Consider the following 25388-nt stretch of genomic DNA (forward strand, 5'->3'; position numbering starts at 1 on the left):
CATCCTCTTTATGGCTGAATAATGTTCCACTGAACAGATATGCACCCATTTGTTTATGCACTTACCAGCTGATGAATATTTAGGTTATTTTCACCTTTCGACCCTGGAGAATAGTGTTCCTATGAACATTTGTGTATAAGATTTTGTTTGTGAATATCTGTTTGTAATCCTTTTGGATTCATACCTAGGGTAGGAATTGTTAGATCATATGGCAAATTTTTTGTCTACCTTTTTGAGGAATTGCCAAACTGTTTTCTAGAGCACTTGAACAATTTTACATTTCCACCAGCAAAGTCTGAGCATTCTTATATCTCCACATCCTTGACAACACTGGTTATTTCCTGTTTTTTGTTTTTTTTTTTAAATTATCCTAGCAGGTAGGAAGTAGTGTCTTGTTTTGAAATGTATTCCCCAATGACTAATGATTTTGAACATCTTTTCATGTGTTTTTGGCCACTTGCACACCTTCTTTGGAGAAATGTCTATTCACGTCCTTTGTTTATTTTTAAATGGGTTGTTTGTCTTTTTGTTGTTGGGTTGTAAGAGTTGTTTCTATATTGCAGATAATGGACGATGCCTATCAGATATATAATTTTCAAATAATTTTTCCCATTTCGTGGAATCTTTCCACTGTCTAAATGTTTGTGTCCATTGTGAGGCAGGGGTCCAGTTTCATTTTTTAAAAGTTTCTTTATTTGTTTTGAGAGAGAGAGGGCATGTGCAGGGGAGTGACAGAGAGAATTCCAAGCAGGCTCCATGCTGTCAGTGCAGAACCATGAGATCGTGACCTGAGCCCAAGTGGGACGTGTAACTGACTGAGCCACCCAGGCGCCCCCTAGCTCAAAGCACTTCTTAAAGATGTCTAGACTTCACCTTCTTACTCTTCCAGTGCTCTTCTTATAGAAAGTCCTCGAGGCTTCTCTTCTGTGTGCACATGTCTGAGTCGAGGCTGTCAGAGCTGCTTCCAGAGCTGACAGTAGCAATGTTTTTAAGTGGGTAGGAGCCCACGAGGCCCTAGGGCAGCAACAGCTGGGCTGGGGATTTGGTCAGGAGAATAAGAAACATTTTGAGGTGCAGTCCTGCAGAGTGAGCCATCCTGAGTAGCTGGATGACCCCTCAGCACCCATAAGAAACCTCAATCCTTCCTGTTTCTGTCTGAAACAAGTGCTGTGTGGTGTGCATAGCCTGTTCTTTAGTTTGTTTTTGGCTTTTTTCCCCCTTTGTTTTTCCAAAGCTTTGTGAGTCATCTCTGTTTGAACATGCTGCTGGAGTCAGTTCCTTGAGAGATTTGAACACTCCAGCTTTTAGGCGAAGGTCACATCTTGTCAAAGAAGTCTGAACATTTTTCCACCCAGAAGCCCTTAGGCTCTGTGTTTCATAGTGGGAATACCTGCTTGGAGGAGATTGGGGATCTCTGAGGCATTCAAGATTCTTACAAGTTTACTGAACACTGATACCTGGAGAGGCTCTGGTTAGTTTAGAATTTCCACCTTGAGATATTTCCTGAGACATGAACAGTGAACTTCTGCATGTCCCAGTGAGGCCCAGGCAATTTTCAAAGTTTTACTCCTCATTTCAGGATATATCCTTATGTCTCATTAAGAATATGCCATCATTATCATTATGTAAGTTTTTTCCTGAAGAAGACCTAAAATCAAGAAATTAAGGATATAAATGAACAATAGTTACTTTTTAAACGGTAAGTGAAACTTATTGCTGTAAAGGTTACAGTTTGATCTAGACTGTCATTATGGAGCTGATTAAAGAAACGTAAACACTGATCTATGAACGCATGGGTGAGAACCAACTGTAAGATATTCCTGTTCCAACTGACCAAATAAAAAATTAATTGTATTCAATTATATCTCAACAAAAAATTTAAAAACAATTGTAAAGAAAAGAAGGGAGAAAATGACAATAGTCAATACATGAAGAATAAATAATAATAAAGAAATGTATTTAAATGTTCCCTTATCAATTGAATTGGTTCAGATATATTCATTTGCCAACTAGACACTTTTTCTAATGTTTATTTATTTTTGAGAGCGAGAAAGACAGAGTGTGAGTGGGGTAGGGGCAGAGAGAGGGAGACACAGAATCGGAAGCAGGCTCCAGGCTCTGAGCTGTCAGCACAGAGCCTGATGTGGGGCTCTAACTCACAAACTGTGAGATCATGACCTGAGCTAAGTCGGACGCTTAACTGACTGAGCCACCCAGGTGCCCCACCAACTAAATACTTTTTAAAGTATTATAACCATTCTAAAAGAAAGTTCTTCTGTGCATCCTGTAAAGACAATAAATAGCTCTAGTTAGAACACAAATCTTAATGTCTAGGTCATATAAGCAATTGTTCTTTCCCAGAAAATTGGATAGCTAACTGCTGTCCAACCTCTATTTCTCTTCCTTGTGTCAGAGAGGTTCTTAGAAAAAATATGAGGTCAGCAGTTGAGGTCCAGGTCAGCATTTGTGAAGAGGTCTCATTCTGCTCCATGGCAAAATCCCCATACTCAGCCAGTCTTTGTGGCCAAGAGCAAATGACTGGGGTGGCACTGCCATTTATGGGACCTGGGTTTTCTTGGCTTGGTTCATGGTAGGGGGTAGAGATCAGAGTTGTCCACGTCTGTCTGTGCTCCTCAAATCACTATATCCGTTGCAAATTCATTCATTCAACAAATATTTATAAAGTACCACCCTGTGGCACTGCTCTGGACACAAATGGGCTGTCTCCCAAATCCTGCACCATGGCTCTCTGGTCCACTGTCATGGCATGGCCACAGTTTGAGGTTGGCAGCTCATTCCAAAATCCAAATTCCAAGGAAAATATACTCAGGAAAGCAAGTAAATTAGCCTTTAAACATATTCTGCTTACATCTCATCTTTTTTTTTTAATTAAAAAAAATTTTTTTAATGTTCTTTATTTTTTGAGAGAGAGAGAGAGAGAGAGTGCAGGGGAGAGGCAGAGAGAGAGGAGGACAGAGGATCAGAAGTGCGCTCCACATTGACAGGCTGACAGCAGCAAGCCCGATGCGGGGCTTGAACGCACAAACCACAAGGTCATGACCTGTGCCAAAGCTGGACACCCAACCAACTGAGCCACCCAGGCGCCCCCCATATTTTTAAACCTGACTTGAATCACTTGATATAGTTGCTTTAAAGTATGGGAATAGTGAGTGGGAACTGTCTAATTCTGCCTTATAGGTGATAGTGGGAATGGAGGCACAATGCAAAGAGAAAAAATTATTATGTATAAGTGTCTCACCACAGTAAGCCCTCTGGTAGGCCTTGTTTTTTGCTATGGTTTTAATTAAGAAAGCACATTTTAAAATTCAGTAGCCTTAAAGGATTTTTAAATTACAAATTATCTCTGAGTTCCAGAGGAGAGAATTAATGTTAAGAGTTAGTAGAGAAATGGAAAAACACTGAAAAATATAAATACAAATAAAAACACCACCAACTAGAGTGAAGAGAAAACAAGACGATGGAAATGTGGATTCCTCTATAATGACTTTAGATTTTGAGGGGATTCTTTTTCAGTATTTTTCTACATTCCATACACAATTCTGTTTAGAAATTATAGATGAAAACTTTATTGTTTAGATGTGTGGGTCTTTCTTATTATACTTTCATAAAGTTTAGTAAAATGTTTATATTGGCATGTTTAATCATGACACAACCATGGGGCGTGTGGGTGGGCCATCCGAGGGCATCCCACTCTTGATTTCAGCTCAGGTCACAATCTCACGGTTCATGAGATTGAGCCCCCTTGGAACACACAGAGCCTGCTTAGGATTCTCCCACTCCCTCCCCAGTGTGCACTCTCTCTCTCAAAATAAATAAATAAACCTTTAAAAAAAAACACAATTACATGACTAACAATTGCAGAATGATAAAGCACAGTAGACCTTCCCAGAAGGTCATCAAAATTAAGTGGGACTGAAGCACAAACTCTATAAACAGTTCTGAAATTAGACTGATAAATTCTCCATTGGCCTGGTGATTAGGTGTGGTAGGCCATTGTTGAATTTTCAGATTAGCAGAGGCTAGAGGGGCCTTACAGATCCAGGGCTTATCATTCATGTTAATTTTTGTTTTTTTCTTCTTAGGTTTTGTTTTGTTGTGTTATGTTTTGTTTGTTTTTTTGAGGGGGTGCAAGTGAGCAAGGGGCACAGAGAGAGAGAGAGAGAGACAGAACGAGAGAGAGGGAGAGAGAGAGAGAGAAGCAGTGCTCGCCCAAAGTGGGGCATGGGCTCACCCGATGCAGGGCTCAAGCTCATGAACCATGAGATCATGACCTGAGCCAAAGTCAGATGCTTAACCAACTGAGCCACCCAGGCGCCCTGTTCTTAGATTTTAATATTAACCATACCTCCGTGGCTGTCAATAAGATGATAAACTGATCTAGCTCATTTCGATGTAGTGTATCATTAGATTTTTTTTTTTTTTTGGCTTTTTTTCCTTTCTTTCTTTTTTCTTTTTCTTTTGTTTTGCTAAAGAAAGGGGGAAAAAATCTGACTCCTTTAAAGTGCCATACTGGATTGGACCTGGAGAAAGTGTCAAGGATTTCCTGTCCAGGATTCTGGCACGCCAGCTACTTCATCATTACCACTCCCGCTCTTATCCATGTCACAAACTGTTATATATCTAAGTTTTGTAAAGAAAGATATATGTAGTAAATATATGGTCTTCTTTATAGTGTTTATCTTATTTTGTACACTTTTCTGCTTTTTCTTCTTTTTTGTATTAAGTATATTGTATGTATAATCTGAAAAAAAAAAAAGCAATGAAAAGGAAAAGAACCCTTTAGAAAGAACAAGACCACAAGAAAGGATCCTGGGGTGCCTGGGTGGCTCAGTCGGTTAAGCATCTGACTTCAGCTCAGGTCATCATCTCGTGGTTTGTGGGTTCAAGCCCCGCGTCGGGCTCTGTGCTGACGGTGCAGAGCCTGGAGCCTGCTTTGGATTCTGTGTCTCCCTCTCTCTATGCCCCTCCCCTGCTCATGTTCTGTCTCTCTCTCTCTTTCAAAAATAAACATTTAAAAAAAAAGAAGAAGAAGAAGAAAGGATCCTGCCTTTATTGTGGTCCAGCAATTTGAGTAAATGGTCTCTTTTACAGGCCCATTTATACAAAGGTGAGGGGCTGCTCTGGTGGCCTCAGGTAGATGGGACCAGTCCTGGGGAACATTCCTCTGATTGTGCCCTGCTGACCTCCCTCAGACAGGTAGGGGCTTACGAGGTGTGCCTTATATACTTCATCCAGGACTGGAGGGTAGGTGTGGGTACTCTCACTGATGTTCTTGAAGCCCTGCACAGGAAACCAGTACATTAGGCTGGTATCTGTAGGGCTGCCTGTAGAATAGTCACTTTCCCTTGAAATGAGTGTCTGAGTCTCATTTCTCCATCATTAAATGAGAGGAAGACAGTAATGTCTGGTTCCCCTTCAGAACAGCATTCCAGGAATCGGCTGAGTGATATCTGTAGCTAGCCTCTGCCAAAAACCTCTCAGACTCTCCTACAGCTCTTAGTCATGCTCCCAGTGGATTCCTAGAACCATGAGATGGAACAGAGCTCAGGAGGCCCCCATGCAGCCCTGTCTTCAAGGAGGGCTGCCACCAAGCTACATAGATGTCCCGGCTGATTCCTCCTCAGCTTCCCTGCATGAGTTATTTGTCTCTAAAACCCAGTGGAGTCAATAATGTCCTTTCTATCCCTTCCTAAATCTTTCCACTCTTAAACCGAAGCCCTCCTGGGGCTTTTTTCAAACCAGTTCCTTAGTCTTTGGATTTCCTCCAGCTTCTTTGTATTCAGTTCAAGTTGAGGAGATCCAAATGCAGTGTTTCCTCTAAGAGATGCTAAGTAGTCTTGAGCAGAGTAAAGGACAATTTGTCTCCTTCACTGCCATGCAAGAGTGATTCTAGGCAGAGCGAACATGTAGAGGGAAAATAGGGGCTTCTGGATCCATGGGAAACTGAGAGTAAAATTCTGTTTCACAGTCTTACCTGCTGGTGTCCATCGGCGAGTCATTTACTTTGCTTTGCCTCAGTTTTTCACAGGCAAAAAGGAATTACTAATACTTCCTAAGGTTAACTGTGAGGAGTTAATGAGACAGTATATGTAAAGTGCTTGGTTTATGTTGTACATGTTTTTTATACAAAACTGGCTTAAATACAAACCAGTTATTTTATCTGGTTTTCAACAGAAGAAATGTGATCTGTTCTAGAGCCTGGGAAAAAAACTATAGTGGAATTACTGAAAAACAAAAACAAAAACAGAACTGTCCTGTATATTGAGATATGTTCAAGAATAATTTTAACTATCTTTATCTTTTCACCTTAAATGCTGACTTTAAAGTCAAGCTCCATGCTAAGATCCAACTTCCCCAGCTAAGAGCTTACCTTACAGGGGTGTCTGGGGGGGCTCATTCAATTAAGCATCTGACTCTTGATTTCGGCTCAGGTCATGATCTCACAGTTTGTGAGTTTGAGGCCCACATCGCTCTGTGCTGACAGCACAGAGCCTTCTTGGGATTCTTTCTCTCCCTCTCTCTCTCTTCCCCTCCCCTGCCTATGCTGTCTAAATAAATAAACAAACAAACAAACAAACAAACAAACATTAAAGAAAAGAGCTTACTTTAAATTGCACAGTTCTCAGCAGTTTACAAAAAGTTGCAATGACCCATTTTTTTAAGCCTTAGCGATTTTGAAACCATTGCCCCAAAGATAACACTTACAGTCTTCAAGGAGGGATAACTTGATTTAGAAATATCTCCTTTAATCCCCAGAAATCCCTGTGAAATAGGAAGAAAAAAAAATAAATATGAGCCGTGTTTGAAGTAGTGAATGCATAAGAGATAAAAGGCATATCCCCAGATTTTTAGGACAGAGTAAAAAGTTTGTTGCAAATGAGTCAATGTCCCTGAGATCTAATAGCAAACAAACGAAGAAGGAAACAAAAGTTAGGATCTTTCCCATATGTCCATCAAGATAAATAACAGGTAGCAACTGCTATTATAGGACAGGTGCTACTCTAAGCAGATTGCATATATTGGGGTATAATCCTCCTATGAATTTATGAGCAAGTATTGTTTCCATCCTCACTTTCCAGAGAAGGAAGCTCAGGCACAGAGATTAAGGAGTTTTCCAAAGGTTTTATAGCACATGTGGCAGGGCTGGATTCAAACCCTCTTGGGCAGTGGGTTCTAGCAGGCCACACCTTTCGCCCCTGTACCACATTGCTTCTCTCTAGTGTTGCTGGCTAGGAACTTCTGGCACAGCCCTGACTTTATCCCTAACCTGGGGAAGCAGCATAGTACAGTAGTTAAATGCACATACTTGGGTGTCAAAAAGATTCACCTTTTAATCCCAGCTCCACCACTTAGTGGAGAAGCAGGAAGCGGCAAGCAATTGCCTTCCTGGCTCCCTGCATCTGAAACTGTGGCTGGTGAAGAAACTGAGGTTTAAAGGATTAAGATATTTAGAATAGAAACTATGTTCCATACCCAAACACTGAGTTGTTTTGCCACTTTCCGAGTCAGCTTGCTGTAGTCAAATCATCATGCGTTCAGAAAGCTTCCTGGACATCAGCTGTCTCAGATGCACTAAGTGTTTTTTGTTTTTTTTTTAATCATCTACTAAGCATACATGGATAAGGCAGTGTGAATTATGGAGAAGATTCATGTATTAACACTTTGAGTTACGGCTAATTCAAATGAGATAAACTCTTATTGTTTCCTCCAATTTGCTGCATAATCTTCATTATCACTTCCAGCATAGTTACAATGTGCATGGAATTAGTTAAGCAGCCAGTAGGAATAGCGACCACTTGGTGGGTACTCAACTTTGTGCTAGGAGCTTTACTTAAACTATCTCATTCAGGTTCTCAATGAGGTTGGTAGGTATCTTGATCCTTCTTTGTTGATGGGAAATTGGGGCATAGAGAGTCTCCAGCAGATTGCTTCAGTTCCCAATGTAGCCTAAAGTTATGGCGGCATTGTAAAAACCTTGAATCATTCTGATGCCCATGTGTGTATATTTCACTGCAATCCTCTGCTGCTTCCCAAAGAATAGATAAAAGCCAGGCTGTTTATAGCTTCTGGCTTGCTATGCTGTGACTTTAAAGGTCGGTGTCTAGTATGTATCTAATACCTCTTTTGTTACAAAATTTGCATAATTGTTGATGCCCCCTTCTAAGTATCCTGCATCTCCAAATTAATCTCTAATCTGGCAGATTCCATTGTGTGATTCTCACTAAAAAATACCTTCAAACTGAAAAAATAAAAACAAAACAAGAGACCAAGAGGTTTATTTATGGTTCTCTCCAACGCTATTATGCAGAAAGGGAAATCAGGTGATACCTTTCTTCAAATGTGGACAAAAGATTAGCTCTGATCAACTCAGCCTCTGGCTCTGAGTTATTTCACAGTTGCAGGGGCAAAAATTTTTGGCTTGAGGTTAATCACATTTGGATGAAACATCGAGCTTTATAGAAATCGTCCCCAGATTGTTGTTCTTTCTGGCATATTAATACAACTAATTCATTAGAAGAATGAGCAAAAGCCATTCTTGCAGCAAAGCAGGGCTTCCTTTGATGAAACAGAGCATCGCCACAAGCTGTTCTCTGGAATCCGGGGAAGGGCTGTATTAGTCTGTGTTATGCATGTTTTGCTTTTGAATCCCGTGGCCCACAACAAGTACATGATGGTAATAGATGTTTAATGCAACAGGGAAACTAGTTAGAGGACAGCAGTTCCAGGCTCTTCCTGGTTCATCTTTCACATACATTTTTTTTTCTAAATTACCAAAATAACACACCCAGAGACATATGCACATTCACACACCATTGCAGGCCATATGAATTTCTTCATTATGTTCACTAACCAAAATGGATGTTTGAGAGAAGGAAGCACAAGTGAACCGATCCACAGTTCAACGTTGTTCCCATTTCCCCTCCATCTTGGAGGCACGCAGACACGAGTCACATCTGGTTTTCAGGTGTGCAGACGGGCAGTGGCACTTCTCTGCTAGCACTGAGCTGACACAGGAGACTTAGAGAGCAAAAATGGGTGGTGAGGGGTGGTGAGGAAGGTTGTTCCTCCTTGCAGTCTTTCAGGAAACCCCAGTTTCTTATGGAGCAGAAGAAAACAGAACTTGTCAACATGCGTGTGGCCCTATGACACATTCCTAGAAGATAAGTCTTCCAGCAAGGTAAATTTTATCAAGTATATATGGTGCATGATTCTCCTGATGAATTAGGATTATTGGCTTAAAGAGTACATTGCAGGGCTCCTGGTGGCTCAGTCGGTTGACCGTTCGACTCTTGATTTCGCCTCAGGTCATGATCTCATGGTTGTGGGATCGAGCCCCGCATCAGGCTCTGTGCTGGGCATGGAGTTTGCTTGAGATTCCTTCTCTTTCCCTCTGCCCCTGCCCTGCTCTCTCTCTCTCTCTCTCTCAAAACAAAACAAAACAAAAAATAGAGGTACCTGGATGGCTTATTCTGCTCAGGTCATGATCTCACGGTTCATGGGTTTGAGCCCCGCATCCAGCTCTGTGCTGGCAGTGCAGAGCCTGCTTGAGTTTTTTTTTCTCTCTCTCTCTCTCTCTTTGCCCCTGCCCCTCTCATAAGCTCTCTCTCTATCTCTCTCTCTCTCGCTCACACACACACACACACACACACAATAAATAAATAAACTTAAAAATAAATAAATAAATAAATAAATAAATAAATAAGTAAATAGTCAGTTGATCTTTGGGATTAGAGTGGATAGCTGCTCTTGGGAAGCTATATTAATTCTTAGGTACAAGGGTGCATTATTTGTTCCTGTGGAATAAGGTTGACTATAAGGTACAGTTATGTTCTAGGAGGGACAAGAGAACTGGGCCAGAGTCACAACAGGAGGGTATGACAGGTAGGGTTTGTGACAGCTGCAGGAAGGAAACAAGTGAAGTAGGGGCTCAAGAAGATACTCAAATGTAAAATTATCCTTCAGATGGTCCTGGGTATGAAACTCTTGAGTTAATTCTGCTTATACCATATAGAAAAACAAGTTTGGATCAGACAAAGGAAAAGTCAGGAGAATTCATCTCAATGGCTAAAAAACAGGATTATGTAGACTACCTCTCAATTGTGGCTTAAAAAAAAAATCCACACAGAATGGCTGGTTATTCAGCTCCTTTGGGATTCATCCCCAAAACTCTTTTTTTCTTTCTTGATCTGCACAGAAATCAATTTAAAATGTTGAATTGACATGTTAAGTACCAATCTCGAATTTAACTGAAACTATTTCGTGCCTTCCTGAAGCATAATAATCCATTATGTTGTTTTGTCTTAAATATGGAAGACCAAAAGAGGCAGAAATTTAAAAAAATAAATAAAAGCTTTTCTCAAATTTTTTTACCATGTCAAGAACAAAGGAATGAGGGAAATTGAGATTTGTAGGATTTCTGGTTAGTACTTGAGCTACTTAAGAAGATACCTTAGGAGCACCTGGGTCGCTCAGTAGGTTGAGCATCTGACTCTTGATTTTGGCTCAGACCATGATCCCAGGGTCATGGGATCAAGCCCCGTGTTGGGCTCCACACTGACCGTAGATTCTCTCTTTCTCCCTCTGCCCTTCATCCCCGCTCATATTCTCTCTCTCTCTCTCTCTCTCTCTCTCTCTCTCTCTCTCAACAAAACAAACAGAGATACCTTAAGTTGGGTGAGGCCACACAGGAAACCCCCCATTATTTTGTGCCCTTTAGACATGATGGGGCTCCCTCATAGGAGATCACCATGCCCCATCTGAATTCACTGAAGTGACAGAGTTTATGTCAAAATGTGCTCCGAGTAATGTATGTATCCCTACAGAAACAGCCATGTTTCTGGGTGTGCTTTGCCCTCCTTTGGCTCTAGCCTCTCCACCCCATGCTGGGAAAGGCAGCCAGTGAGTGAGGGAACAAGGAAACATTCCATTTGCTTGTGGTAGTGGAGTGAGTGAGGGAAGGATCTGCCCCCTCCATTCAAAGGAGCCTCTCTTAAAATGTGAGAACTGTCTGCTTTCTACCTGGAGCAGAGGATCTAGACCAGTTAGACATTCAGTTCCCTAGGCTTTGATTTTCATTTGTTTTCAGCCTTACCATAATCCAGTGAGGGACGTGGGAGCTGGCAAAATGGAGTACAGAACCCTGCTATTTATTGACCATGAACCATGAGCTGGGTACTCTGCTAGGACCATGCATACAAAGTAGCTATAAAGAGGTCCCTGTTCTGAAGGGAGTGGCCTGCATTCTAGGGGGTATATAGTGGGGAAAATGAGACCAGAAATTGCTGTTAGTATTGGTATCCTGGAAAGAGGCTGAGTTTGGACATAAGGATTCAGACTGAGCAAGAAGATAGGGGGGTTTGGTGTTTTTCACACAAGGAAAACGATTAGTTATAGATGTTTTAGTCTAAAAAGTATTTGAAGTGTGTACAAAGATAAAACTACCATGTATTTTCCCTAAAACATATATATAAGAGGGATCCAAGTTATCTAAGAAGTTGTATCAAATTTATGTTGGCAATGCTGAGTTCACTTTTAAATGCTTTTAATTAACTAATAAATGGATCAAAATAATATTTACAAAAATATATGTAAGCTATGGTTTCATCCCTGGGAACTTAAAAAATTCTGCTATGAAAAATGTCAAGTGTATACAAAAATGAAGAGAAGGATATCATGAACCCCTGTACCTCCATCTACCTTCATCAGCTATCAGTATACGGCCAGTCTTATGACCCCCACCTATTTCATTACTTTAAAGGAAATTCCTTCATATCATTTCCTCCATAAATAATTTAAAATGTACCTCTAAAAGATAAAGACTTGTCTTTAAACATAATACCAGAATCAGATCTAAAATTAGTCATAATTCCAGGGGGCGCCTGGGTGGCTTAGTCGGTTGAGCATCCGACTTCAACTCAGGTCATGATCTCGTGGTTGACGAGTTTGAGCCCCATGTTGGGCTTTGTGCTGATGGCTCGGAGCCTGGAGCCAGGTTCGGATTCTGTGTCTCCCTCTCTCTCTGCCCCTCCCCTGCTCATGCTCTGTCTCTCTTTGTCTCGAAAATAAATACACATTAAAAAAATTTTTTTTAATAAAATTAATCATAATTCCTTAATATCAGTGTCTAGTTTGTGTTCCAATTTACCTAGAGACCTTTATCACAGATATGGATATTGTTGTGGTGTCCTAATGCTGCTTGACAAACTGCTCCAAAATATGGAGGCTTTGAAAAAGAACCTGTTGTTATCTCTCATATAGGAAGGTTTTGACCATCAAGTCAATTTCCTTAGGAGGATTCAGATATTTCATTTATTTTGAGTCAGTCTTGGTAAGTTTTCATTTTCTAGGACTCTGTCTATTTTACCTAAGTTTTAAAATTTGTTAGTATACAGTCACTCATGATACTCTTTTGTTATGTCTATAGTACCTATAGTTATGTCTCCTTTTTCATTCCTATTATTGTTTATTTGTGCCTCTTTTTTTCTTTATCAGTCTTAGCAGAAGTTTGTCAATTTTATTAATCATACTAAAGAACTGACTTCTGTATTTGTTAATTTTCACTATTGTTAATTTGTTTTCTGATTTTTAATTTCTGCTTTTATCACTATTATTTCTTACCTCCATCTTTTTTTTCTGGATTTATCTTGCTATTCTTTCACTAATTTCTTAAAAATTTTAAAAATGTTTTATTTACTTTTGAGAGAGACAAAGCATGAGGAGGAGAGAGGAGCAGAGAGAGAGAGAGAGAGAGAGAGAGAGAATCCAAAGCAGGCTCCAGGCTCTGAGCTGTCAGCACAGAGCTTGACGTGGGGCTCAAACCCACGAGCCGTGAGATCGTGACCTGAGCTGAAGTTGGATGGTTAACTGACTGAGGCACCCAGGCACCCTACATTCACTAAATTTTTAAGTTGAATTCTTCGTTCACTAATATGTGGCCTTTTTTTCATTCCTAATAGATGCAGCAAGGGTTATATATCTCTCCATTGTTTTAGCTGCATGCCAAAATTTTTGATATATAGAATTTTCATTATTATTTAGTTTTAAATGGTGCCTACTTTGTTATAATTTCTTCCTTGAGCAATTATTTAGAAGTGTATTTCTTTATTTTCAAATATAGGATATTCCTGGTTATTATTTTGTTGCTGGTTTCTATGCTATGAGTTTGTCTGATACCATTCCTTTGAAACTTGTTGAGACTTACTTTATGGTCTATATGGAGTTATTATTTTTTTTTTTTTAGTATTTATTTACTTTTGGGGAAAGTGCAAGAAGGGGAGAGGTGGAGAGAGGGGGACAGAGGATCTGCAGTGGGCTCTGCATTGAAAGCAATGAACCTGATATGGGGCTCAAGCTCATGAGCCACAAGATCATGACCTGAGCTAAAGTCAGATACTCAACTGACTGAGCCACCCAGGTGCCCTAAATGGAGTTATTTTTTATTACATTTTTTTTCATCTTCTTCCACTCATTGCCAGTTATCTTTGCAATTTCCTGGGAGGCAGGGGATATTTCTAGTTTATCCTTCCAATGAGGGTATACCGTTTGGGTCCTGAGTTTTATCTCTGTCCCCACCCCCCAGCTCCAGAAGGCTGTGCATACCAAGGCTCCTGTTCACCCACTTCAGGAAAAACCTGCAAGATGAAAGCCACGTCAGTGTTCCCTCCTCTCTGCATGCTCCCCTTTCGTTTTTTGACCTGAGTGTTCCTTGCAGTCTATTCTAGCCAGTTTGTCAATGCATTACAATGCAGTATCATTCAGTACTTTTTATTGGTCATGAACCTCATCTGCCATACATCCATTAATAGAAGTCTGTACTAGCATCTTCTTTGATCACTGTCAAATTCCTGTAACATGCACTAAGTAACATGTTCAAGGAGCTGAAGGCTTTGCCATGTCCTAAGACAATCACTGGAAACACTGTTAGGGAAACATTTTAAATAAAATACATAGAGTAAATGTTCTCAAGTATTAACCACCATCTCATAAAGGAATACACACTGAAAAGAGAGGAAAGATATAGTTTAAAAAAAATTTTTTTAACATTTGTTTATTTTTTAGAGACAGAGAGAGACAGAGCATGAGTCGGGGAAGGGCAGGGACAGAGGGAGACACAGAATCCAAAGCAGGCTTCAGGCTCTGAGCTGTCAGCACAGAGCCCGATCTGGGGCTTGAATTCACGAGCAGTGAGATCATGACCTGAGCCGAAGTCAGATGCTTAACTGACTGAGCCACCCAGTGTGCCGAAAAGATATAGTTTTAAGTTCCATTCAAAATCATAAAAAATATAGCCAATAAATCCAAAATGACTCCTCATGTTTCCCAAAAAGATACATAGAAGAATTCATAGCACTGTTTTTCCTACCAAAAATGGAAGAAAAATGGGAATGCAAGCTGGTGCAGCTACTCTGGAAAACAGAATGGAGGTTCCTCAAAAACCTAAAAATAGAACTACCCTGTGGGGTGCCTGGGTGGCGCAGTCGGTTAAGCGTCCGACTTCAGCCAGGTCACGATCTCGCGGTCCGGGAGTTCGAGCCCCGCGTCAGGCTCTGCGCTGATGGCTCAGAGCCTGGAGCCTGTTTCCGATTCTGTGTCTCCCTCTCTCTCTGCCCCTCCCCCGTTCATGCTCTGTCTGTCTCTGTCCCAAAAATAAATAAACGTTAAAAAAAAAAAAATTAAAAAAAAAATAGAACTACCCTATGACCCAGCAATTGCACTATTAGGCATTTATCCATGGGATACAGGTGTGCTGTTTTGAAGGGACACATACACTCCCATGTTTATAGAAGCACTATCAATAATAGCCAAAGTATGGAAAGAGCCCAAATGTCCATTGATGGATGAATGGATAAAGAAAATGTGGTGTACACACACACACACACACACACACACACACACACACACACACACACACAATGGAGTATTACTCGGCAATCAAAAAGAATGAAATCTTGGCCATTTGCAACTACATGGATGGAACTGGAGGGTATTATGCTAAGTGCAATTAGTCAGAGAAAGACAAAAATCCTATGACTTCACTCATATGATGGACTTTAAGAGACAAAACAGATGAACATAAGGGAAGGGAAACAAAAATAATATAAAAACAGGGAGGGGGACAAAACAGAAGAGACTCATAAATATGGAGAACAAACAGAGAGTTACTAGAGGGGCTGTGGGAGGGGGAATGGGCTAAATGGGTAAGGGGAACTAAGGAATCTACTCCTGAAATCATTGTTGCACTATATGCTAACTAATTTGGATGTAAATTTTAAAAAATAAAAAATAAAATTTAAAAAAAAAATGGAAGAAAAAAACCCAACAAATACCTCTCAATCAGTGGTAGGATAGATATATAAATTGTGCACAGTAATGAAAATGAACAAACTGGAACCACAGGCAACTATAGAAATGAATCCAGCAAGGTTGAATGAGAGAAGCTCAACATAATAGTATATAAAGTTGTGTGGTTCTCTTTCTATGAAGTTCAAAAACAGACAAAACAAGTTTATTGTGTTACAGTTCAAAGTGATTGTGACCCTTGAGAGAAGGTGAGTGACTGGGATGGGCACAAGGGGACTTCTGTGGGTCTGACCATATTCTAGTTCTTTATCTGAAAGCTTGTTACATAGATGTGTTCAATTTGTGAAAATTAATTGAACTGTCCACTTTTTATGTGTGCACATTCCATATATACACTTCAATAAAATTTACGTTACAAAAAAAAAATCCAAAATGAAACATAAAAAGCCATGAATCAGTACCTGATACTGCTCTGGTTTAAAAAGAAAAAAGGGCTGTGCTAACAAACTGTTACCATAATGAAATTTTAGTTGTTTAATGACTTCTTCCAGAAAGCGTGGGGCCTTGATCTTGGAAAGTGGGAATAGGATAAGTGGAGATACTTTTCCTTTTAAGCGTAGAAAAACACTGCTTTCCCCAAGTAAGTTACACCGTTGAATTCTGGAACACTCTTCTCATTTGGACATCAGAGCTCAGAGCTGTGGTAACTGATCTTTTATTTTGGTTATTAATAATATTAGAATACCATCAAATTTCAAGCCTGGTTCTAGGTTGTTTTTATTTGATTTCTGCAATGACTCATCACCTGAGTGCAGTGATCTCTCTGGGAACCCTAAATTATTCCTCTGCATGAAGCACAAAGAAAGATCTAAGTGGCTTCCCTGCCCTGCTCTGGCCCTCTCTGTAAAATCTTTGCCACCAATAAAGTGTCATCATTTTATTAAGAAAGGCAGTGGGTCATTTCATTCTAGATCTATGGTATGTCTCAGGCTAGAGAAAAATCCCAAGTTGTCTAAAGAAAAATTCCAACTCCGTTTACTCGCCAAGACTTGTCAGTAGATTCCTGGATTCCTTACAAGAATTTTGGTTCTTCATTTTAATTTATGCCCTTCTTTTAAACATAGATTATCTCTTGTCCTGTTGTTTGTCAAGATTCCTACATTTTTCATTTTAACCTCATTTTCTGCATCGTAGGCTTCCATTCTGAGATGGAGATAAATCACGCTGTCCCAGCCTGTTTGTAGTGTATTAATCATCCAGTTCTCTTCAATGGGCTCTTCATCTGGTTGCCTGTTTTACATCTGTTCATTCTTTTCTCATACAAGATGCACAGACACTCCTATTTTCTATTTCCTTTTAAAATCTGTTATCAAATAGTGTATTTTTCTCCACAACATTTCCATTGATTGAAGACATCAGAAACTATTTTAATTAGAAGGACTCCATAATTTCTATTTAATTATTTCTTTGCATGTTGTAGTATTTCATCTCTTCCCAAACCCCTCAAGGAAAGCAGCTCCCGCAGTGACCTCTTGAGCTGACTTTCTGGAACTTTCCTTCTCTGAGAACAGGCAGGTCTCAAATTTCCTCAGGGCAGAGATTACCTCATTTCATTTATCAGCTAATCCCCAGGTAAATCTAGGGATTCTTTTGTTATGGTAAGATATAGACAGAAATTGATTTGCAAGGCAACCCTCCCCCCAACCCCCCAAACCAAAACAAAACAAAAAAAAAACCAAAAACCAAAAACCAAACAAAACAAAAAAACCCTTGTATAGTCTTAAAACAGTATGTTAGGAGAAACTTTTTGTTCAAAAATGTATATCTTTTCTGAAGACTCAGTTATTTCTGAAGTGAACATAAACTATAATTTTTACTTTAAAATTAGAATTAAGCTAGAAACTATTATTAAAGTCATAGAGAAATTCTGCTACTGCCTGTTACATTACTTTAGTCATATCATAATAACCATGACCTCATTGATATAATCTAATATTCCTTTGCATTTTGGGTTATGTTTTGACAGTGGCTTTTATTTGTATTTTCTAAAAGATAAGAGATTGTTGTGTTCTCCCACCCCCACCCCAGGCAAACGTTTGAAGGCTATTATTGGTATGTTTCAAGACTAAGGTTTCTATTGTCATTGAAATAAACAGTAACATTATAAGACACACTTGTGAGTATTCTCAAACTCTGTATCTACAATTTGTACATCTGGGATTTCTTGGGGAGCTTAATTTTCTCTGTTCTTTCCATTTCCCTGGTTCTCCAGCTTTTCTGTTAAATGTCAGTGTTCCTAGGGATCCATCCTTGGACCTTTTCCTTCTGTTATACACTCTCCTTGTGCCTACAGTTATCACCACCACCCACACCCCCTGACTCCCACATCTCCATATCTACTTATAAGCCTCCAACTGATGGTTAGTCCTGGAAGATGCTTCCCATTGGATCTCAATACCTGGGAATGGGTGGTTCTCTGGACTCGCTTACTTGCTTTTAACCTAGGGTCTCAATGAAATATATGCTTAATTGTACTTCCCTCTACTTTGCAACTGGGAGGTTCAGGGCAGAGTTGGTGGCCTATCTATAGTTGTTGCTTAAGGTCTGTCTGTTGACTTTTGTGTATTAACCTCACCTCTCTCTTAATTCTTTTCACCTGAGTTTTTCATCCATTTATTTATTTTTATCCTGCTATAATGTATGTATTTATATAGCTTTGTTTCAGGATAGTCAGTGTATGAATGTTAAGTAATATGATATGTTATAGTAGATAACACATATGTTTATATTGCATATATATATATACCGTTTCTGAATATCTCCATCCTGATGATCCATGTAGGCATACCTTTATTTCAACATGCTGGAAATGTATCCCCTTCCTAAAATTATCTGCCATGATCTAGTCCAACTAGTCTCCCAAACTAGTAGTAACCTTATTCTGACTCCTTTCTCCCTTTCCCACCATCACATCTAATTAGTTATTAAATCATCCCAATTTATTGTTGGCTTTCCTCTCCATCCCCATTGTCACTGTCCCAAGTGGATTATTGTAACAGTCTTTTGCCACTCCACTTAATTCTGTGTTCTGCTTCCAGAACAACCTTCCCAAATATATATCAGATCTTGTTAGTGCCCTAGTTAAAACTTTCCCTATCTCCCCATTGCCTATGCAATAAGTGCAAAAAAACTTAGTGTGATGAACAAGGCTCTTGATGGTTTGAACAGTGAACTCTTTTCTCTGATGGGAGCTTATTCTCCCTTCTGGGGGTCCACCACTTTCCTGAGTTGCCATTTGTTCCAGGTTGAATTTCCTTGGAAGCAGACTCTGAGACAGAGATTGGAGTCCAAGAGTGTACACAGGGTGTGGTCTTGGCATCACCACCTCTAGATGAGAAGGGAAGAAAGCAGAAGGGGGCTGAGAGAGAAGTTGGGCTGTGACAAGTGGTATGCTGGAACTTGTGTGCTTGGAAATTGGCAAATGTTATAAATCAGGGCTTCCCCCTTCTCCAGAGAGCCCAGTTTATCAGCTAACCTCTGACTGCAGTGCAGTCTCAGTCAAGGCTTCCTCAGCTAAATCCACAAAGTGTGGATTGATGTGAGGGATGTGAGGGAGCTGGACATCTATAGCCCTGTGTCATCAGTCATGGGATGTGGACTTCCCCTGGAAGGGGACATGACCTTAGGCAAACCCTCTTCAGCTAAGGCAATTCCAAAAGAGGGCTGGCAGCTAAAGGCTGTCTGTAGGCTCCCCCACCCCCAGAAACGGGGAAGGCAAGTCCTTCAAAAGAAGCTTGCCTCAGGTTCCAAATGGCTTCCTGTTTGCAGCATTCTGGGCACTACTGGCTTTGCTGGGGTGGAAGCCACATGGCAGAGCAAGGCTCAAGTGTGAGATTGGCCTTTGGCTCTCATAGCCTGGCAGCTGTAACTGGTAAAGGAGTTTTTGACAAAGTCAGATGGCATCCCTGGTCTTCTCTCCATCCCTTGAACTAAGAATTTAAGAATTATGGATTGTCACTCTCCTTTAGCAAGCTGTCCACCCCAACGTCCCTTAATTCTTCCACTTTTTCATGCTCTTTTATGATGGTGGTTCTCAACTGGGGACGATTTTGCCCCTGAAGGGACATTTGGCAATGTCAGGAGACATTTTTATTTGTCACAGCTGTGGGAAGGGGTACTACTGGCATCTTGTGGGCAGAGCCAGGATGCTCCCAAACACCCTACAACGCACACACGGGACAGCCCTCACAACAAAGAATGATCCAGCCCCAAATGTCAATAGTGCTGAAGCTGAGAAACTAATCTATGGCAATATCACTCAATGGGCACTTCATGAGTGCCCTCTTATGACCCTGGGGGAACCGGGGAAATGCATTGTTTCACCTCTGCAGTTTCTGAGACATCACAGTTGCCCAGCACCCCCTCCCCAATCTTTCAATCATGGCTGAATTGTTACTGCCTTTTACCTTGACCAGGCCAAGTAATCAATCTCAGATTCAGCCCTATTTCTCTGGGAATCTATTGCCTGCAGCTGTTCCCTTGTCGGTTAGGATGCTGTTGCAAGAAACATAAACCAACTCACCTTGACTTAAATAGAAAAGAAATTTATTGGGAGAATATGGGGTAACTCACAGAAGCACCAAGGGGGCTGGATTCTGGTATCCCCGTTGAAATCAGGTAGCCCAATTCATCTGTATCCTAGCCACCTAAAATTATACTACAAAGTCGTTCCAGTGAGGACACTTCCACTGGCTCCCCGAACATCGACTTGCACAGAGTGTGGATTGGACAGAACGCTGCGACCCCGGTGTCAGGCCACTGCAGCCCCTCAGCCCCTCCACACTGGGTGCCCCTAATACTCCTCTTGCCGCTGCTGGAGAAAATACCCTACTGTTCCTGCTTCTCCGTGTCCCCTGTCAAAGTCTGGGGCAGGTGTCTGCAAATGACGCTGTGAGAGTGATGATCTGGCAGTTTTAGCTGGGATGCTGGGAGGTGGCCTTCACCTGTGACCTGAACTTGTAAGGAGGGGAGTTCCCCAGACACGAAAAGTGTTTAGGCGCTAGAGAGCAAAACAGTGATAACTTACAGGTGAAAATGGTGTTAATTCCTCCTAACATTTGTGTACACTTCCGGACATTTTGTTGTGAACATCTCCAATAGTGAAAGCTTACATGTATATAGGTCTCTCTATTTTTGCCAATGTATCATCTCAGGTTAATTTATGGGTTTCTGACCCTGTCATAACTGCTCTTCATTACACACACACACACACACACACACACACACACACCTTGGTGTGATAGCCAAATTCCTCAGTATAAAAATAGGTATGTCTCCTAAAGATCTTACCTTTATTATTCAAATCCATTTCAACATATGTTAACGGTGCCAAAACAAACAACACTGAAAATAGTTTCCTAATGATATAAAAGTAGACGGCATGACTTTTCATTTCTGTCATTGATTGTGTGCTTTTCTCTTTTATGAAAGATAAATCCATATGTAAAGCTACATCGAGGCAGAAAAACAAAGAGACTCTTTTAAAAAGTTCTTAGTTTTAGTGTAACATTTTTTTTCTCATTGTCCCTTGATGAATATTTCCACTTACCTTTTCTGACAACATCTGAGATGAAATGTTTTGTGCTTCAGAGATGAGCCAGTGATACCCTGACAGGGCTCTGCAAGAGTTTCTTGTTAGCCTGTCTTATAAAGTACCAGCATTGTCTAGAAGGCTCAGAAATTGCCAGTATGGTAGGGTAGTTCCTTTTTTTAAAGGTGAGTTTAATGAGGCCTTCTGAAGGAACGATCCACCAGCAGGTCCGTGTTGACTTTCACGTGAAGATAAGTGACAGCCAATTTGCCTGTCACTGTTAGAGATGTTTGGCTGTGTTGGTAAGAACCCATTTTTATAGGTTAACATACCCAGACACAGGATTACTTTTTCAGTATTGCTCAAGGTGTCTTACCATACTGCCATCTATCATCTGTCCAGTTTTATAGATGGAGAAACTGACTTGTAGGAAAAGCAGACCACAGACTCAGAATTAAAGGTCGAAAGTTAAAAAACAGTGATCAAATGAAAAAACCCAGTGCTTTTCCACTTATAAAGACCAGTGCGGGATGGAAGAAGGGGAATCCCTATCAGTCAGAAGCTGGAGATCACAAGCCCCAGTTTAACTCATCAGAAGAGCAAATTTTCTTCAACTTCTTTTTAAATAAACTTATTTTAGAATAGATTTAGGTTTATAGAAAAGTTGCAAAGATAATATAGAGAGTTCCTATATACCCCACACCTGGTTTCCCTTAATGTTAACATCTTATGATAGTATGGTATATTTATCAGAATTAGTGAGCCAATGTGATATACCATTATTAATGAAAACCAATATATTTTATTCAAATTTCCTTAGTTTTTTTAAAACTTGAGATATAATCGACACATAAGATTATATTAAGTTCAGGTGTACAGCATAATGATTTGATATTTGTATATATTGTGAAATGATTGCCATAATAAGTCTAGTTAATATTATTAACACACATAGATACAGATTTTTTTCTTGTGATGAGAACTTTTAAGATCTACTCTTTTAGCAACTTTCACATATACAATACAGTCTCATTAACCATGGTCATTATGCTGTACAAGACATGCCCATGACAATTATTTTATAAGCAGAAGTTTGTATGTACATTTTGACCAGTTTCACCCATTTCTCCCACCCTTTCCACCCCTACCTCTGGTGACCATCAATCTGTTTTCTTATATCTATAAATTTGGCATTTTTGTTTTTGTTTTTGTTTTAGGTTCTACATATGGGTGAGATCAGATGGTATTTGCCTTTCTTTGATTTATTTCACTTAGCGTAATGCCCTCCATCTCTGTGGTCACAAATGGCAGGATTTTCTTCTGTCTTAAGGGCTGACTGATATTCCATTGTGTATGGGTGTGCATATGTATGTATATATGTATGTATATATACATGTACATTTCATGTCTGTCTACTCTTCCTACAAGTGAGTTTTTCCATCCATAAAACTGGAGTGATGATGTATGGCAGTGTGGAAAGATACCTTGAGCAGTAACGGAAAAACAATCCTGTGTGTGTATACATACACCACATTTTCTGTATGCATCCATACTTAGGTAGCTTCTATGTCTTGGCTATTGTAAATAATGCTGCAGTAAACATGGGGGAACATAGATATTTTGGTGTTTTCATTGCCTTCAGACAAATACTCAGAAGTGAAATTTCTGGATCATATGGTAGTTCTGTTATTGATTTTTTAGTTTGATCTAGTCCCACTGTTTTATTTTTGCTTTTGTTGCCTTTGCTTTTGGTTACAAATCCAAAAAGTCACTGCCAAGAATGTCAAGGAGCTTACTGCCTCTGCTTTCTTCTAGGAGTTTTATGGTTTCAGGTCTTAATTTTTGTGTATGGTATAAAAAAGTGGTCCAGTTTAATTCTTTTGTATGTGGCAGTCCAGTTTTCCCAATACAGTAGTATATTCTTGGCTCCTTTGTTATAAATTAATTGACCATAGGTATGTGGGCTTATTTCTGGGCTCTCTATTTTGTTTCACTGATCCACTTGTCTGGTTTTAGGCCAATACCATACTGTTTTTATTACTATAACCTTGTAAGATAGTTTGAAATCATGATGCCTCTAGCTTTGTTCTTTTTTTTTTCTCCCAAGATTTTTCAAGATCATATTCAGGGTCTTTTGTAGTTTCATACAAATTTTAGGATTATACATTCTATTTCTGTGAAAAATGCCATTGGGACTTTGATAGAAATTGCACTATATTTGTACATTGCTTTGGGTGGTATGGACATTTTAACATATTCATTCTTCTAATTCATAAGCATAGATTTTCTTTCTATTTATTTGTGTCTTTTTCAGTTTCTTTCATTAATGTCTTATAGTTTTCAGTGTATAGAGGTCTTTTACCTCTTTGGTTAAATATGTACCTAGTTATTTTATTCATTTTGATTCAGTTGTAAGTGGGATTGTTTTCTTAATTTCTCTTTCTAATATTTTGTTATTAATGTATAAATACAACAGAGTTTTATATATTGATTTTGTATCCTGCAACTTTAATGAATTCATTTATTAGTTCTAATAGTTTTTTGGTGGAATCTTTAGAGTTTTTTTATATATATAATATCCTGTGACCTGCAAATAGTGACAGGTATTTAAAAAAAAAACTTAGTTTTAAGTTTATTTATTTTTGACAGAGACAGAGTGTGAGCATGAGTTGGGGAGGGGCCGAGAGAGAGGGAGACACAGAATCCGAAGCAGGCTCCAGGCTCCAAGCTGTCAGCACAGAGCCTGACACGGGCCTCGAACTCACGAACTGTGAGATCATGACCTGAGCTGAAGTCAGACACATAACGGACTGAGTCACCCAGGCGCCCCGACAGTTTTTTTTTTTTAATGTTTATTTATTTTTGAGAGAGAGAGAGACAGAGTGTAAGCAGGGGGAGGGGCAGAGAGAGAGAGGGAGACACAGAATCCGAAGCAGGCTCCAGGTTCTGAGCCATCAGCACAGAGCCAGAGGCAGGGCTTGAACTCACGAACCACGAGATCATGACCTGAGCCAAAGTCAGATGTTTAACTGACTGAGCCACCCAGATGCCCCAAATAGTGACAGTTTTACTTCTTCCTTTCTGATTAGGGTAACTTTTGTTTCTTTCTCTTGCCTACTTGCTCTCGGTAAAGCTTCCAATAGTATGTTGAATAAAAGTGGCAACAGTAGGCATTCTTGTCTTGTTCCTTTTCTAAGCTAAAAGCTTTTCATTGTTGAGTATAATGTTAGGCATGGGCTTATCACATATAGCCTTTATTTTGTTGAGGTACTTTATTTTGTTGAGGTTTCCTCTATACCCATTTTGTTGAGGGTTTTATCACAAATGGATGTTGAGTTTTATGAAATTCTTTTTCTATATTTATGATTTTTACCTTTCATTTTGTTAATGTGATGTAGCACGTTGATTGATTTGCAAATGGTGAACCATCCTTACATCACTGGAATAAATCCCACTTAATCATGGTGTATGATTTCATTCTAGGTCATTGGATAGGTTCCTTGTTAAAGGTGCACAAAAAGAAAAAGGTTCCATTGAGCCAATAGATAGCAGTGATTGTGCCAGTGATAGCGAAAGTCATCCTACACAATAAACCTCCTCTCATCTCCCTCACACCAACCACAAGGGTTTTCAAAGGTAAGTGCAGGTTTATTTTTCTTTATATTTTGTATTTTCTTTATTATTTTATGTTATATTACAGTATTTTAATCATTTTTATATAAATGTTTTTGAGTTGTGGAACGAATCATCCGAGTTTCTATGATTTCTTATGGGGAAGTTTGCTTTGATATACAAGTGCTTTGCATTACAAGCTTGTTTCTGTAATGAATTATGTTAGCAAACCAAGGTTTTGCTGTATTTGAAGAATCCATAGTGCAGATCCGATTGCACCATAGTTGCTAAGAATCAGGTGTGCTGCATGCAGAAATGAATGGCCTCTGCCCTTCCCTTTCCCTGTATCTGCGCTTTTCTTTCCCATGTCCTCACACAGCTCCTGCCTTACTCTTAGGTCTGTCCTCACAGAACCCTCTCATGATCACCAGACCTTAAATGGCCCCTGCTTTCCTCTATGTCCGACCCTGGTTTAGGTTTCTTCACAACATTTATTCATTTATCACATTATAAAAATATGTGTTTTTTTTAAATTTTAATTGTCTGCTGCTGCCTCCCTGACCTCTGTGCTACAACATATGAGCCCAGTGGGAGCCAGGAATCTATCTGCTTTGCTCACCACATTATCATTGAGTCGCTGCTTACTCAATTAAAATGCCTTGCTTCATTTTTGCAATATATAGCACTAGTGATTTGGTAGCACAAACTACTTTTCAACTTTATTTTCATGAGAAGAAATTCAAGAAGGCTATATTCTAGCTCATGTTTTTGTACTAATTTTTTTGTTTGAGAGTTCTTTTTGTATCTAAGTATATTTTCTTTTCAAGATTTTTTAAAGTTTATTTATTGAGAGAGAGAGAGAGAG

At 39.7% G+C, this 25388-nt stretch overlaps 1 long non-coding RNA gene across 1 annotated transcript in view; it reads left to right on the forward strand.

Moving 5' to 3' along the window:
• Positions 1-25388, forward strand: part of LOC147581121 (uncharacterized) — a 154212-nt gene that overhangs the window by 10043 nt on the left and 118781 nt on the right. The window contains exon 2 of the long non-coding RNA XR_015251440.1: positions 24395-24547. This is a non-coding gene — a long non-coding RNA (uncharacterized LOC147581121). The remainder of the gene's footprint in view (positions 1-24394; positions 24548-25388) is intronic.

Source organism: Puma concolor, chromosome B2 (genome assembly GCF_028749965.1).
Source record: "Puma concolor isolate L17-30 chromosome B2, mPumCon1.1.hap2, whole genome shotgun sequence".
In the NCBI taxonomy this organism is placed as follows: Eukaryota; Metazoa; Chordata; class Mammalia; order Carnivora; family Felidae; genus Puma; species Puma concolor.